The sequence below is a fragment of the Gorilla gorilla genome, chromosome 14, assembly GCF_029281585.2.
Source record: "Gorilla gorilla gorilla isolate KB3781 chromosome 14, NHGRI_mGorGor1-v2.1_pri, whole genome shotgun sequence".
Taxonomy (NCBI): Eukaryota; Metazoa; Chordata; class Mammalia; order Primates; family Hominidae; genus Gorilla; species Gorilla gorilla.
Window position 1 is genome coordinate 85,850,391 of NC_073238.2, and position 17,906 is coordinate 85,868,296.

The 17,906-nt window shown below is 34.6% G+C and overlaps 1 long non-coding RNA gene across 2 annotated transcripts in view; it reads left to right on the forward strand.

Annotated features, from left to right (window-relative positions):
- The first annotated feature begins 586 nt into the window (after positions 1–586).
- LOC101126956 (uncharacterized) overlaps positions 587–17,906 on the forward strand; it is a 49,941-nt gene continuing 32,621 nt past the window's right edge. For both annotated transcript variants that reach the window (XR_010130680.1, XR_008670721.2), the window contains exon 1: positions 587–681. This is a non-coding gene — a long non-coding RNA (uncharacterized lncRNA). The remainder of the gene's footprint in view (positions 682–17,906) is intronic.

Here is a 17,906-nt window from a genome sequence, read left to right on the forward strand (position 1 = left end):
TATAAATGCTTTTGCTATTATTTTGTGCCTCTCTTTATCTATAATAATATTCTTCATATTAGTATCTTTTTTCCTGGATTTCTACAGTGTCTGCTCACAAATTTACTTCTCTGCTTCTAAGTTTCCTGTTCTTGGAAACTAGTATGAAGAAATACTGCAGATGGTTCACAAAACCCTACGCAGATATTTATTTTGTACCAACAGTGACAATGTAATCTAGAAAATTGAAGTTGTGATGAAAGCTCCTTCATTCTTACATTTTCAGAAGTGGTAGAGTTTATAGCTCCCATAGGTAGGCAGTTCTGAAGCATTGCTCTGGCAGTCATTTCTGGATATTATACTATATCACCCAACAATGTTAAACTTAATTTCTTCTCTTAAATTTCTTTCTTGTTAAACTATCTAGAGTAGATTTTATCTGTCACGAAACTCACATAACGCAGTAACTTACAGCACCACTCTGGTGATAGGAATCTGGAATTGATTCCTGGTTGATCTCCATGGCAGTGATTAAATTATTTTCAAATAGAGTACCAGTAACCTGTACATGCAGATTGCAAATGATTTGCTTAAATTATCATTCACAGCCCCTCTTTGGCAGACTGAATGGATGCTGCCATACCATCACACTGGAAATGAGGAATATAACACCATGAGGATGAATGGTTGTTTCACACACTGGTGAGTTTAAAGGGACAGTAACATGAAAGGCTTTAAGTCTTTTTTTTTTATTAAAAAAAAAAGCCATGGTAGAAAGAAAAACATTTCTATGACCACTCTAAAAATATTCAGAGCCAGATGCTCTGGGTTGAGAAATTACAACATACATAAAATTCACAAAATCTTCTAGTATCTTATGCACTAATTATAGTATTCATTGGTAAAGAGTTGGAGACTGATACTGAGAATGATGATATTTGAAATGATTTATTTGATTTAAATGACTCCCAAGCTCCCACTCCCATGAAGCCTCACTTGCCCGCAGAGTCATGCCTTGCTTATAGACTCTGAAGGGGTTTTACCTCATGTCCACCTCCAACTGCCTGTCAGTGCTAACAGGGCCTCTACTAAGGTCAGATTAAGCATGCTGAGTCCCAAAGGATCAGAACATTTACACACTATAAAAAAGATTATAATATTAATACATATATGGCAAAAAAATAAAAATTGTGGGTAAAAGTAATTTCTGGGAACACTAGACCAAAATAGAGATAACATGGTTTCAGATTGATCGAATTTACTGATATGAATATATATATAAAAAAATATATATAAATATATATATAAAAATATATATATATAAATATATATAAATATATATAAAAATATATATAAATATATATATAAATATATATATAAATATATATATATAAATATATATATAAATATATATATAAATATATATATATAAATATATATATATAAATATATATAAATATATTTATATAAATATATACCAGCCATGTGGTATATATTGTGGTATATATAGTGCTGTCTGGCAAGAATATAATAAGAAACATGCATGTATTTTAATTTTCTAGTAGCCACATAAAAAGCACGAAGAAGGTAAAACTAATTTTAATATTTCATTTTTAATATATTTAAAATATTTCAAAATAAAATCAGTATAAAACCATTAATGATATATTTTCCTTTATTTTACTGTTCTTGCAACTCCAGCATGATTTTACATTTATACCCTATCTCAATTTCAGATGCTAACTTTTTATCAGAAATACTTGATTTATTTACGTATAATAAAACAAATTAAGAAAGTAGATTCAGATCGCCAGGATTTTCCAAATATAATTAAACATTTTTCAGTAACAGAAAAAAGAACAAAAATAACATTTTGCATCAATATTTGCATCTAGATTGAAAAAACTCCGTTTGACATCATAAGGGAAATATGATAGGTAGTTACTTCAAGAAAACCAGAATAGTCTACTATATATTTGAAAGGAAAGAAAGGAGGAAGAATGGAAAGAGGAAAGGAAGGAAGCAATAGAAGAAGAGGGGACAGGAGAAAGGGAGGGAGGAAGTGAGGAGATGCAAGAATGAAGGAATTAAGGAAAGAAAATAACAAAAGTAACAAAGGGTTTCTGGAAATTAACAATATTATCAATATATAGCTAGAAAGAGATAAGAGAAAAAGATAAGTTTCAAGGGCCAGCTATTGATGTGAACAATAAACTGAAAACATATCCTAATATAAAGAGCCAAAGAAAAAAGAAGAAAGAAAGCAGACATAAGAGAAGAGTTAACAAGGAGATTTACTTCCAGTTGTTTAACAATTGCCTATGCTTCAGAGCTGAGAATGTGATAGAAACGAGATAGGAAACACAAACGCTACAAACAAAATAGAAAACACAAAATCCCTGAAAAATCTCCTGAACATAGTCTTCAAAGATTTGACTGTTAACAAATTACTGAAGCAAGATGAAAGAAATAATGTATATACAAAAACATCCTACCCACAAGGGTTAGAAATCAGACTGACCTAATACAGTGCTTATAATACCAGATTCTGCAAACCTGTGTAGGGATGTCTTGAAAGTTTTGAAAACTGTGCAAGCAAACAATTTTGAACTTCAAATTCTAAGTTAATATATTGTAGTGTAAAGCAAAATAAAGACATTTTCAGTCATAAAGTAATGACAGTGCTCATTACCATTATCTTATATAAAACTAAATATTCTGGCCTGGTGCAGTGGCTCACGCCTGTAATCCCAGCATTTTGGGAGGCCGAGGCGGGCAGATCACGAAGTCAAGAGATCGAGACCATCCTGGCCAATATGGTGAAACTAAAAATACAAAATTATAAAAATAAATACAAAAATTAGCTGGGTGTGGCGGCACGTGCCTGTAGTCCCCGCTACTCGGGAAGCTGAGGCAGGAGAATTGCTTGAACCCCGGAGGCGGAGGTTGCAGTGAGCCAATGGCACCACTGCACTCCAGCCTTGGTGACAGAGTGAGACTCCGAAAAAAAACCAAAATTAAATATTCTGAAAGATTCTCTTGGAAAAGAAAAAAAAAGTGGAAGTAGGAATAAGAGAAAGTTGATACGAGGCAGAAAAAATACTGACAGAATGATTTCAGGATGAAGAAAAATAGGTGCAAATATATTTTTGAAAAGTAGTTGTCCCGGATGTTTAGCAAAATGTACTTTGGCAAAGTTTAGGGACTTATGGATTATTTTCTTTTCTCAAGTTAGTCTAACTGTAATACAGGGCTCTGAAGTGATTGATATTCAACTTCATAATATATTCAAACATAATATATTCAATGTCAACCAAAAATTTTAAAAGTAGATAGTGTTCTTACTATTTCAAAGCATACAGCAAAAGTTAAAAATTGTAAAGTGAAAATATACATAAAAAAACAAAAAAGTGTAGACAGTTGGAAAGATGGGAGGTTATATAATGAGGAGAAATTCTTTATCTCATAGTGAGCATTAAACATAAATGTCAAAGTTGTTTTTTTTAAGAATGTTACATAATATATTTTAATCATATGCTTATAAGAAATTTATTTTATTCTTAGATTCTTCTGTTCTAGAGATCATTTTGAATTAAAAGAAAATCATGTTGTCCTTATTCTAGTTTTTTCATTTAATATACATGGTATATTTATTAATCGGTTTTAAAAGTTCTTTTTTTCTTCTCTATTTTCTTTTTTTCTTGAGGAAATAGAAGTAAACATGAACATTTGAAATGACTAGCAAAATACCTCTATATATTCTCACAAAGCAAATGCACTTTTAAAAGCTCCCATGTGGGAAACTTCTTCTCAAATGAAAGATGGAAAAAAAATTGGGGTAAGAGGTAACCAAATCACCCAAAATAAAAAAGTTTTTTAAGTAGAAAACTAATACTACACAGCAGAACTTCTCTATATGTTCAAAATCCTAACGTTTTTCTTAAGGAGTTGGGATGGAGTCAACAAGTCCCAAATCAGTCTTTCTATATTAAAAAGAGACAAAAGGGAGAATCTAATGAGCTTAAACTCAGAGCCACAGAGATAATGAGAGCAAGAGACCTTGGTCTGTAAGCAGCAACTCCCTTTGTTTCACATTGAATACCCTCATCTAGTTATTAGTTCTTCCTCCAGTAATCTGTCAAACAATGAAGGACTAGAATTTTAAAAGGTGCATTGCCACAGAAAGCAAGCCAGTGCTGAGCTAGTGAAAAGGTGAGATAATGAGATTGACATTGCTGACACTGGAAATCTGGTGATATAAAGATTAGTTTACAATCAAATTACTCTCATATTCACTTATAGCCAAATAAGTAAAGAGGCCACCTGTAAAGTATTTTCCCCACGAGCAATGGTATGGAGACTGTTATAATAAACACATGTTTTAGGCAGCAAGGAATTCAGTGGAAGTTGCTAGACACATAGGTTGTTCAAAACTAAGCAAGATTATCCTAAATGAATGATTCATCCATAGTAACAACACTAATTCATTATTGACTTTCAGTTTATATCTATTTTCATTTTTTCCAATCTGTTGCAGTGCAATAGAAGTGGTGGTTTGTTGTGTTGTTGTTTTAAAATGTTGTTTTAAGTACATAATTTCACTCCATTTGTGCCAGGAAAATGCCCAAACACCTTCATTAGAAATAAAGCAAATCTGTTCAACAGTACTCCGAACAGCAGGCACTGTATGCTTTATTGAACAGAAAAGCTTTAACAAGCCTTATCGTGTACACATGTTCATTGTGCCTGTGTCTGTTTATGTTCTCAAACTTCCTGAAAATGTGGGTACAACAACAAAGCAGTGTTTAGCTACCCTACTTACTTGGCCAGGTGGTTGATTATATGGTTTGGCATATTTTTTGCAGGTGGTATACAAAATCATATGTACGAGCTGTTCAGCCCACTGAAACAGTTTTTTGTAACATTTTTTTGCTAAAAGACACAGCCCCAGCCACACATAACAACATATAATGATGCCAGAGTGATATCTTCTCTGGATTCATTTAGCTTTGCAAAGAATTCTCTAAGAAAGACATTTTCCTGCTTTCGTTTCTGTTTCATGCTGGGTAATGTTGGCAAGAATTATTCATGGCACATGTGAGCAATTCAAAGAAATATTGTAAAAAAAAAAAAGGCAGCTTTGCAGAGGTGCACTATCTGCTTGATGACTTGGCATGCTGCCCGTGGTGCTTGGCATAGCACCCTAGCTGCTGGCACAGGGGATGTTACATATACTTGCCATTGGGCCTCTACTATGCTACCTGCTGTGCACGATCAATATCAACCAACTGCGTAAACAACCGGATGAACCTTGTATCTGAGGGATAGCAAATAGCATTTGAATTATTTTACATAAATCTGAAAATGTAATAGCGGTTGACATTCCTATTAGTATTATATCTGAGCACGATGATCATAATTGAGTAACATTAAATTTAGTTTATTGAACAGCAGTCCATTGCCCGCTTTACTGTGACTATGATCTGTGTAATGAAACCAGCAGTACGAAAAATTCTCTCAGTTGGTACACTTCCTGGAGAGCAGCCAAAGTATTTATTGCTATTTGTGCAATTAATGGCCGTATCGATTTCTTTTTTTTCTAGTAAATAGTAGATAAGTTGTGCTAAGTTTTCTTAGCTCTTCAAGGTTTGTTTCAGCTGTAATTAATGTGACTGTAAGAATAATACTCAATTGTTCTCAGGAACTGGTTTTCATGTCTGCAGCATTTGCAACTGACACATTACTCTAGTTTGAAATGATTAAATTGATAAGTGACTCTATTGCCAAAATAATCCCATATGCTGAAGTATGATTTATTAATGTTCAAAAATCAGAAGGTAAAACTTCACTAGCCAAAATGCTGTGGTGGTTAATCATCTGTTCTTCCAGCTAATTCCATAATCCTCTATGTGACAATCAATTCATCATGCTGAAATGGCAAATTCATATGAATCATATTTCCAAGTTCTACAGACAGTCAATAAAATATATTGCACATTTCCCATAAATTATGTGATATAATGTTAATTTATTTTTCACATTAAAAACTCTAACTACCCTATGTGTTTATATATTGTGCTTGTAAAATGATGAGCCTCATCCTGGCACATCTAGACAATTACACCATGCACAGGAAAGAAGATGTGAAGCCCTCTGATTTACAAAGAATTCACAGAAATACTGGGAAGTCCACCTCCTCTAATATGATCAAATGTTCTAATGTCTTCTCCTACTTTGTTCTTATGTCTTACTGATCAGGATTCAAAGATCTTCTTTAGCGTATTTCTCATTTGCAGGAGATGGGTAAAATAAAGAAGGTCAGTGTTGGCATCATTTTGTGCATTCTTGCTATTGAAGGAATTAGAGTAATCTACATTCCAGTTCATATGCTCCTCTTTCTTTTATTTCAGTTCCACACATCACCCTAATTTCATGGTTAGAGTGAATACTCTACAACTCCTTTCTTTCTTTTTAATCTTATTCTCTAAAATCTATTTAGTATACACAATAAGAACTAAAATATAGGAATGTATCATTTCCAGACATCCCAATGGGTCATATGATTCATAATTCTCTAAGGAAAAGATTACAGTGGGAAGGGCTTTCTGTCTTTAGTAGATACAATCCCTGATGTTGTCCTATTAAAAGTAGGGCTCTGTAATTTCTAAATATGATGTGGACATAGCACAATAAATGTCTAACTTTACTCCATTTTATATGTCATATTAAATGTACTAAATTATGCAGCAGGTCAGAATCCCGAATACTCCCTAAAGGAGAAACTGCCTGTACATATTTAGGGCTCAGATAGTCAGCACAAATAACACATTTAAGGAAACAGTCTGGATCCTGAGTTTGTTTTCCTCCTGACTTCTGTCTGTTATTTCCCATAAATCCTTTATATCAATACTACTTTTTTTATGTGGATTTTAGATCTTCTATGGTCCTTCTAAAAATGGCTAATCACTTGATTTCTCTGACTGTAATTCATCCTCCACCTCAATGTCCTGGTTGTCCTTAGCTCTGACATGCAATTTTTCTTCATGTGAAGAGACTCTTGAGTCAGTTCCTGCAAGTTACTTTATGAAAAGAACAATGGAGAACTTGTCATATACAATCTGATTTTGTTGAAAAATTTGTTGTATATATAAAAAAAAAAAAAAAAACTGGCCGGGCGCGGTGGCTCATGCCTGTAATCCTAGCACTTTGGGAGGCCAAGGTGTGTGGATCACCTGAGGTCAGGAGATCAAGATCAGCCTGGCTAACATGGAGAAACCCCATCTCCACTAAAAATACAAAAATTAGCTGTGCATGGTTGCAGGCGCCTGTAATCCCAGCTACCTGTGAGGCTGAGGCAGGATAATCGCTTGAACCTGGGGGGCCAGAGGTTGCAGTGAGCTGAGATCACGCCACTTCACTCCAGTCTGGGTGAAAGAGTAAAACTCTGTCTCAAACAAAACAAAAAAAAACAAAATATTATTTTGGAATTATGTGTCTACCACTGAGAATGAAATTAACAATTTTTTGTAATGACTCATTGATAACACATTGCCATCCAACAAATTGTTCTTTCCTTGAAATGTAATTACTAATATTTACATATAAGAAATGATATTTCTTCTGGACAAGAAAATTTGTCTTAAAGATGATTTACCAGTAAGGCTAAAAACCACCATATTCAGGGTAAACAATTAATTCAGTCAGTTTCTACACTGTATACAAAAGCTGGCAAAAGAAGAGGGTTCAGGGGCAAGAGCCAAGATCTGGCTGACAGGACAGAGCAGTTAGCACTTGCTGCCTGGGTACCTAGGGATATGGGCACTAACCTCTGTGATGATTATATTTCAGCCAAAGATGCAGCGTAAGCTGATATATGTTATCACAGACTGAGCCATAAAAGTCTATGGAACACAAGCTCCTTTTTACAAGAAGGACTAACTCTACAATGTTATATGACTTAACAATATAGCAGCTGGAATAGAACCATACTTTTTCATTCAGAAATTCTTGCTCTTCCAGCAGCATGAAATTCACCTATTAGGTAACAGGAAGTGTGTGTGTGTGTGTGGTGTGTGTTTGTGTGTGTGTGTGTAAGGACCTTTTCATAAGTGTGATCTCATATGAACATGGGTGTGCAGATCTGAACTTAGCTCTCCCTTACTCAAAACATTTCAGTGGCTTCCAATTATATTTATCCTAAACCATTAATACCTGGGATTTCAATCATAGCACAAAGGAGGAGAGAAGCTGAGCTACTTGGGGCCAAGGTTGGGTGTTTTACCAGAATTAAATTAAAATTCTATTGCAATCTCTAGAGCAACCACTAAGAAAAGTCAAAATTATGTAGTTTAAAAAAATCACAGCTATTCGGGAGGCTGAGGCAGGAGAATCGCTTGAACCTGGGTGGCGGAGGTTGCAGTAAACTGAGATCACACCATTGCACTCCAGCCTGGGCAACAGAGTGAAACTCTGCCTTAAAAAAAATCAACAGAGAAATAAAGCTATATATTTAACTCAATATAAGGTAGTAAAGTAATCACAGAAGAACAACAAAGACACAAGACAAATCGAAAGCAAATATGAAAATGATAGATGTAAATTCCACAATATAAGTTAAGTAAAAAGGTAATGATCATCAAATTGGGTTAAAAAAATCAAGACTAACTATATGGTGTTTTTGAGAGGCATACCATAGATTCAAAAGCACAAATACGTTGAAAATAAAAGAATGGCAATAGATATACCTGTATCTGTCAAAAAATAACCACAGAAGAGCTGGAGTGACTGCATTAAGATATGAGAGAATTTAAGAAAAGAGACATTACTATAAAGAGTGACAAAAGGGTCCACCAGGTTCATAATGATGAAAGGATAAACTCAGGGGAGGAAAAAAAATGTTTATGCACCTAACAACAAAGTCCAAAATAGTTGAAGCAAAAACTGGCAGAATTGAAAGTTGAAATAGGAAATCCAACAATCGTCTTCAATAAATTATATTCCCAACTCTCAATCGTTTATTTTTAGTTGTTAACTTTTAGTTTAGGTTTGGGGGAACATGTGAAGGTTTGTTACATAGGTAAACACAGGTAGCAGTAGTTTGTTGTACGTATGATTTCATTACCCTGTATAAAGCCCACTACCCAATAGTTATCTTTGCTGGTTCTCTCCCTCCTCCCACCCTCTATCCTCAAGTAGGCCTCCCTGTCTGTTATAGTCTCTATCTTCATTAGTTCTTAACATTTAGCTCCCACTTATAAGAAAGAACATGCAGTATTTGGTTTTCTGTTCCTTTGTTAGTTTGCTAAGGATAAATAACCTCCAGCTCCATCCATGTTCCCACAAAAGACAGGATCTCATTCTTTCATATGGCTGCATGGTATTCCATGGTATATATGTACCACATTTTCTCTATCCAATCATTGATGGACATTTAGGTTAATTCTATATCTTTGCTATTGTAAATAGTGTTTCAATGAACATTCACGTGCAGGTGTGTATATGGTAGAACAATTTATATGCCTCTGAGTATATACCCAGTAATGGGATTACCAGGTCCAATGGTAGTTCTGCTTTTAGCTTTTGAGGAATCACCATACTGCGTTCCACAATGGTTGAACTAACTTACACTCCCACCAACAGTTCCCTTTCTCCTCTACCTCACCAGCATCTGTTATTTTCTGACTTTTTAATTACAGTCATTCTAACTATTATGAGATGGTATCTCATTGCAGTTTTGATTTGCATTTTCGCAATGATCGGTGATATTGAGCCTTTTTTATGATTGTTGTATGAAGTATGTCTTCTTTTGAGAAATATTTGTTTGTATCCTTTGCCCACTTTTAATGGGGTTATTTGTTTTTCTCTTACAAATTTGTGTAAGTTCCTTATAGATGGTGGGTATTAGATCTTTGTCAGATGCATAGTTTGCAAAAATCTTCTGCCATTCTGTACATTGTCTGTTTACTCTGTTGATAGTTTCTTTTGCTATGCAGAAGCTCTTAAGTTTAATTATATTCCACTTGTCATTGCTTTTGGTGTCTTTATCATGAAATCTTTGTCCATTACTATATTAAGGATGGTATTGCCAAGGTTGTCTTCCAGCATTTTTGTAACTTTGAGTTTTACATTTAAGTCTTTATTCCATCTTGAGTTAACTTTGTGTATGGTGTTAGGAAGGGGTTCAGCTTCAGTCTTCTGTATATGTCTAGCCAGCTAACCCAGCACTGTTTATTGAATAGGGAGTCTTTTCTCCGTTGCTTGTTTTTGTAAGATGGTCATAGATGTGCAGCCTTATTTCCGGGTTTTCTATTCTGTTCCATTAGTCTATGTGCTTGTTTTCATACCAGTACCATGCTGTTTGGGTTACTGTAGCCTTGCAGTATAGTTTGAAGTTGGGTAATGTGATGCCTCCAGCTTTGTTCTGTTTGCTTAGAATTGCCTTAGCTACTCAGGTTCTTTTATAAACTCAGCTAAAAATCATCAAGAATACACAAGACTTAAACAACATTATCAACTAAATTGATAAATTGTAAAAATTAAAATTTTTAACACAATTAATCCAAAGTCTACAGTATTCAAGTTCTTTCAATTGCGTATCAAATATTCTCCTGGATGGACACTTATTTTGTGTTTAGCCACAAAATAAGTCTGAATAAATTTTAAAATATTGAAATCATATAAAATATGTTTTCTGACCAGAATTAAATTAGAATTCTATAACAGAGACAAGAATCTGAAAAATACTAAACATTTGGAAAATAAAAATTTTTTAAAAATGGCTCAAAGAATAAATTATAAAGGAAATAGATAAGATTTTGAACTGAATAAAAATTAAAACACACCTTAAAACTTATAAGATGTAGCTAAAGCAGTATCTAGATGTAAAGTTATATCCTCAAATCCCTGTATCAGTAAAGAAAAAAAAAACCCTCAAAACAGTAGCCAAGCTCCTGCTTTAAGAAACTAGGAAAAAAGGCAAACTATGTAAAAAGCAAGCAAAAGCAAGCAGCATAGACATAATGATCGGAGCATAAGTTAATAAAACTGAAAACAGAATCAATAAAGAAATCAATGAAACCAAAAGTTTGTTTTTTTGAAATGTTAAACAAAACTGACAAACCTTTAGCGAGTTAGATCAAGAAAATAAGAGACAAGGCACACATTACCAGTGAAAGAATAAAAGAGAAAATGTTATTATTAATGACCAAACAGATAATAAAGGGATAATAGAGGGACACTATGAACAAATTTTTGGCAACATGTTAGTGTGGTGCCAAAGCTAGTGAGTGATAAAAATAATTTAGAAACTGGGAAAATAAACTTGATCTACTCTCCTGAGAACTAGGAATGGTCCACTACCAAGAGAAATAATCTAACCATAAATGCAAAAAACTGCACAATGTTTGAGGATCATAATGGAAATTTTAAAACAAAACAAGAACTAAATCACAGTGATACATTCTGGGGAAAAAAAAAGCTGCTAGGAAGAAGCATACTCTAACAGAAATAACTTGTACTTCAGCTATTATAAATCACTCTAATTTTCTTGATTCTCAAAGACTGAAGTAAGTATCTCTTTTTTGTGCTACCGTATCCCTCTTTCATCATAGTCCCTATTATACTCCGTATTGAAATCACCTGGTGACTTATTTATATTTAATACCTGACATCAAATTTTTGAGGATAGAGACAATGTTTTCTGCATTGTCATATTCCTATTGCCTAGTACATGGTTGGGGCTCATCAGATATTATATTTACTTGAAAGACTGAATGAACAGACATAAGACAGGATTTTTCATCCAGCTCTCAAATTAACTGGGTGACTGAGAAGTAAGCCATAAGGAGTAACTCTAGTGTCTTCATGTTGGCCTTCTGTGACGTTCTGTGAAATCAATCTGGAATGGTATCAAGATGGAATTCAGTTTACCCACCCCCTAGGTTATATCAGTTGCATTCATAAGCTTTGAATCTGAGCTCCTGATCACTCCAGGAGCAGGCCTGGTGCTCACCAAATCATTACTGCTGTTCTAATGGGCTAGAGCAGGAGCCAAGGTTCTGCCACTTCATAATGCTACCAACCCCCGATCAAAACAGAGGTGGAGCTACTGCTTCCCAACGAAGGCTGTAATTCAAAAACTTGATAGACCAAGGGTCAGCGCCTCTTCTCCGCAGGCTGACAGCGAGCGTCTTCAGATCTCTGAGCACTATTTGGAATACAGTGCACAGCAGAGCCACAGCTCCTCCTCCTCCCCCTGGAGCTGATATTTCCTGGTAAACCTGGCTCCAGCCAACTGCTAGTGTGAGATCCCGCCCTTTGCCTTTGATTATATGACACTGCTTGGGCACGTCTCTCTGAAACTAAGCTTCCACATCATCTAAAAAAGAAGAAACAAAGTAAAAGTCTGTGATTCTACTTTGATTTCTCCCTAAAATCTGTGTTTGTGAGTAAATCATAAGCCAATGCACTGAAATTGCTTGTTCACATCACCTTAATGTGATAGAGAGAAGTTAACATAGGCAGACTGGCTAGGCAAAGAGAAGCATTTTATTTATAGTAATGAGGGAAGACTCAGTTTCCCTCACGTCAAAATAATTTTGAAATTTGAGGGGCTCCAAGGAATATTGTGCTAATGCTCCTTACCCAACTTTCTGCACCCGGAATTGTCCTTCATGTGCCCTTTGCTCTCTCTACATTTTGAAGAGAAAGTTGGACTATACAATAATATTTTTTACTGGAGTAACTGTTAATTAATGAGATAAATTTTTCTCTGTGACTAGTGGTCAAAGTCCTATTGACTTACATGCACAATGAACGTCATGCCAGGAACTCAAAAAATTTTTCAAGAGATCCAACATGTATCAAAAATGATTTGCAAAGTCTTTGTCTAAATATTTTAAAAAATAGATGACTAAATGAAATTAAAAATAAGAAAGCTGCTAGACTTTGAATATTTGTATATTTTGTTATAAAAGATATATACATATACACATACACATATATATGGAAAAAGTTAATGCAGCAGTCTTGTTTTATTCTACTCTTGCCAATAGGTAATCGTGATTACATGCAAACTCTGAGAACAAAACAACTTGAATTTTTTTTTTTGTAGCTCCTGAGTGATGATGTTCTTTCTATACATCCCAAGCGTTCTGTACATCTATGCATCCCAAGTGCATCAAGATGGACCAGGTTGTCAGCATGTTCAGAGTAAACATGAAGATTTATGATGTGTATCTAATGCCTGGTTTGGGGTCTGCACCATGCTGGAGTCCAAGACTCAAGTGGGCTCTCCTGGGTAAAGATTGCTCCCACATAATCTACAATTTGCAGATGGAGAAAATGATGCATCTATTATGTGATACCCATAAAGTGAAGGCAAGAAAGTCTGTGTTTGTGACCATTCCCCTTTGCCTATTGCGTGTCTTTTTCCTGTAATCCTTCACTATATGCTTTGCTGCAATAACTGTTAACTATTGTATATAACTTTATGTTTAGTTACATGAGTCCTTCCAGTGAATTAGTGAGCTTGTGGAGTCATTGGTCTACAAAATAGCACATTTCATAATAATTTTATGAATTGGTTTATGATAATCAGTGATGTACTTTCAAAAAAGATATACTTTATAGAATTATAATTTTCCTTCTTTTAATACAATTAAAAACTCATATGAGGTATTTAGTGTAGTCAAATTCATAGAGACAGGAAGTAGAATAATGATTGCCAGGGACTGGGGAAGGATGGAATGAGTAGCTGTGTAATGGGTACATAGTTTCAGTTTTGCAAGATGAAAAATATTCTGTGGATGGATGGTGGTGTTGGTAGCACAACTATGTGACTATACCTAATGCCACTGAACTTATACGCTTAAAAATGGTGAAAATGGTAAATTTCATATATATTTTCCCATAACATTTAACGTAATTTATTAAAACATTAAATAATGTTTTACTAGCATAACGTTTAAAATCAGTTGCAATCACTCAGTAAATGTCTTTATATCTTTGTGTTTCATTTTATTATCAAAGACAGACTAGCTAAGGTCCCAGTTATCAACTAACACATCTGAAATTAAAACTTCCCAGGAAGCAGCAAATCACCCTTTCCCATTCTTACTGTTCCTTTCTATTTTAGGCCTTCATCTTCTTCTTGAGAACAGTCTAACTGCTCAGTATTTCCCATTCCGCTAGAAGGTCTCAGGGACCTCGTTACAGTCCATGTCCCTTTTTTGTTTAGCTATTCCCACTCTCCAGAGCTAATAAAATATAGTCCAGTCCCCATAATCTAGTCTTGAAGACATTTTATTGTTCCCCCGAAGTCACTACATCTCCTACTCTGCAAAATATTGTATTTTGGGTCCTGAACCTTCCACTCCTATCCAAACATACCATTTTCTTTTATACTTCTAGACCACTAAATTTCTGTAGAGAATTACACCCCCCAACCCCTTAATAATGTGAGAAGGTAATATTGACAGGGTATATTTATTGTCCTTTAATTGTCACCTCCTCCGTGATGTCCTCTTCACCTCAGATTCTTCCAGAACTAACACTGATTTGCCCAGTGTCTTCCAAAAGTGCTTGGTCCACCTCTGTTTTATAGTACTATTAGAGTTGAATAGTTATTTCCAATTTTTTCTTGCCCCTTGTGGAGGGAGAATAATACTTTACTACCACATTAATGTCAGTCTTGGCCATGTTATTTGGTCTCACCAGTGAAATATAAGTGAAATTGGCATGTGTCCCTTCCAGATAAAAATAATATTAAGAGTCAGAAATATTTCACAGAGAATATTTCTTTTAGCTTGAGTTCCATAGTGAATATAATATACAGGAGAATCATAGCCCAACGATGAGGACAATATTAGTTTTTGTAAACCACAGCAATTTGGGAGTCATTTGTTATGACCGGGATTATCCTTACTAATAAGAGTTCTAACAATGCTCTGTATTATTAATTTGTCTATAGAGCTAGCTCTTCCCACTAAACTATGAGATTAATTGCATTAAAAATTGCTATTTATCTTTGTTATTTTAATGCCTAGCACTTTGCTCAGTTCAGAGATGTTTAATACATTTTTTGTATGAATGGACAAATAAATGGAAAAAAAAAGGATAAAACTTTAAAGCTATTCCAGTCATTATTATTATGCTCCACTATGTGGAGTTATTTCTCACTGTATCAGAAATGTTGCTTACTCAGTATTCATATACGTGAGTATTTTCATCAACTGGTTTGTTGGGTTAATGATTTGATCATTCCTTGAAGAGACAGTGATTTAACCTAATAGAGATCAAAGCTACTGATGTTGCCTGAATTTAGATTAGATAAGTATTGCACCTTTCTAGTGTATGTTTCACCATTTTGTTTATGGAGTGTGAAATATATAGCCTTGTGCTGTTTCTGCACCCTTCATCCATGCATAGCCAACAAAATACTGTACGCACCATTTCTGCTAACCTTGGCAAATTAATAGAGGTATTTGTGTAATCAGGCAGTTGAGTGTTTGTGTAGTTTATCACTTTTTATGAAAAGGGAAATGTGTTAGGGAGGATTAAGCAGAAAAATAACTATCAGTGGCTTATATTTAGAATATTGCCCTAGTAGAATAAGAAAAAATGAAAGTGATGCCAAGTGTTTCATTAAAAAATATTAAGTTTCATTAATAAGGTGATATGACAAAACCAAAACTATACAGTTCACTTTTTTCTTGTCAGTGAGAAAGTAGAGAAACATTTGTCTTCCTTTTCTTTTTTTGAGAACACTAGTCCACCTTCAATTCCGTGTGACTAGCTCCCAGTATTTTTTTTTAGCTAAGATTGCAGTCCTTTGAGAACAATGTTGACAGCTTTGAGCTGACAAAGAATCATTATAATCAGTGCTGAAGATATGAAATCACAATGAGAGAATTCATGTTTATAGTAGCAGGGACCACACACTGTGATAGTTTGCATTAGGAACTCAGCAGGTGCAATATGCAAAACTGAATCACAGTAGAGGATTTGAGGAACTTAGGATATAAAAAGGTCATTTTTGCTCAAGTACCTGTCTACTGTGTTAAAGTAAAAAAAAAGAAATTTCCATAAAATTTTGCAGAAGATAACATATTGTGTATACATGAACTTAAAGGTTTCCATAGTGTTAGTGCAAATTATATTGTTTACCTTAATGTCAACAGCATTTGAGTGCTAGATACAGAAGTTGACTAAAAGCATTATAGATGTCATTTTATATAAGCAATAAAAAACCTCAAGAAATTACAAATGGCAGATCTTATAAATATTCAAATAAACAAAATCACCCAAACGTTTTTCAATTGTTAAGGAGTGGGCTGAGCTGTAGAGATGAGGTGTGAAAAAGTATTATGAGAGTGAAACCCTATGTTTAAGTGCTGTCGATTCTCTGTAGCCACTAGGGTGCACCGAATGTAATGGCATCATTTTTATTCTACTCTTTATGCATGGAATGGGGAAGGTGGTTTTGCAAGGAAAGTTAGATTAGTTGGCCCTGAGAAAATTTTCAAGTAAATGAATTGTTATTCTTAGAACCTTCTCGTTCGTCTATGTTCTGAACCTATTTGGCATCTTAGTAATATTTCTCTTCCATATATGTCACTCATTCATTTTTCAACAATGCTTTACAAAACACCTATTCTGTCTAGGCACAAGAGGATCATGGAGGTATAGAACATGATCTCTCTTTTTGAGTCATCTGCAGACTAATGGAAGACATGAACACCTAAGCATAATTACAGGAATGTCATTAGAGACATGGGAGCCACAAAGAAGAAAGCGCCACACTCTGCCTGAGCTTGTAAGCATTCACAAAGGTGCAGGGCTATGAGTTGAGGTGTTTTCCTATGGGTATGCACTCACTGAGTAAATGAATGGGTTAGTTGAGGCAGAGAGAACATCACACAAAATGCATAAAGAAAGCAATAAGCAGCTTGCTGAGATCGACTTCCAAACGGTTTGTGAGAAATGGCTAAACAGAAACAGGAAAGTGGGCAGAATCCTGCTGACTATATGCTGAGGAATTTGGGTTTTATCTTGTTTAATTAAGAGTCATAGAAGAATATTAACCAGGAAGGCAATATTAACAAGTTTGCCTTTTAAAGAATTTGGAAGATTTTTCTGGGGAAACTTAAAACTGCAGGTGAAAAAAAAAAGGATCACTTAAAACCTAAACTCCTCATTTTCTCTCCCCACTATTAACACTTGTAGTCTTGAAAATTCATTTAAAGATATTCATTTTAAATGTCAATTGCCTAACAACAACTTACAAGTATTTGTATGCTTTCAATAATATATTCTGTGCAATAATGATCCAAATCACAATAAAACTAAGTGAAATTTCTTGTACTAGGTTTTTGGGAAGCTTGATAACTTTCAGGCTATCACTGAAAAGCACCAGAAGCAGGGAGCATAGATTGTAAGATACTTCGCTTTCCAGTCTTAGTGGAAAGATGCAGAGGCAGAGGGGTATGATGGCCTTGAATTTGTCCTGGACCATTCTAACCCTTCAAACCACTGTCCCTAAAATGCTACATGCTATTCTTTACTCTTAAGCACTAAGGGATCTTTTTTCCCTCCTCCCGCTTGCTCTTGTTGCTTCTCATCAGTCTTTTAATTAAATTCCAACCTGTTGTTTTTCAAGCTACTCCTTTCTTATAGTTTTGAACTGGACATAGTTCCTCAATTGTCGATAGACATTCACTTTGGGTTTTAAAGTATAAGCCAGGCAGAATGGTAAATGCCCATAGTTCCAGCTACTCGCGAGGCTGAGATGAGAGGATTATTTGAGCTCATGAGTTTGATTCCAGACTGGGCAAATAGTGATACACCTGAGATGTTGTCTCTAAAAAAAAAAAAAAAACGGTTTAACTTAAAAAAAGTACACATTAATTTTAGTTATTTGTTTTTATTTT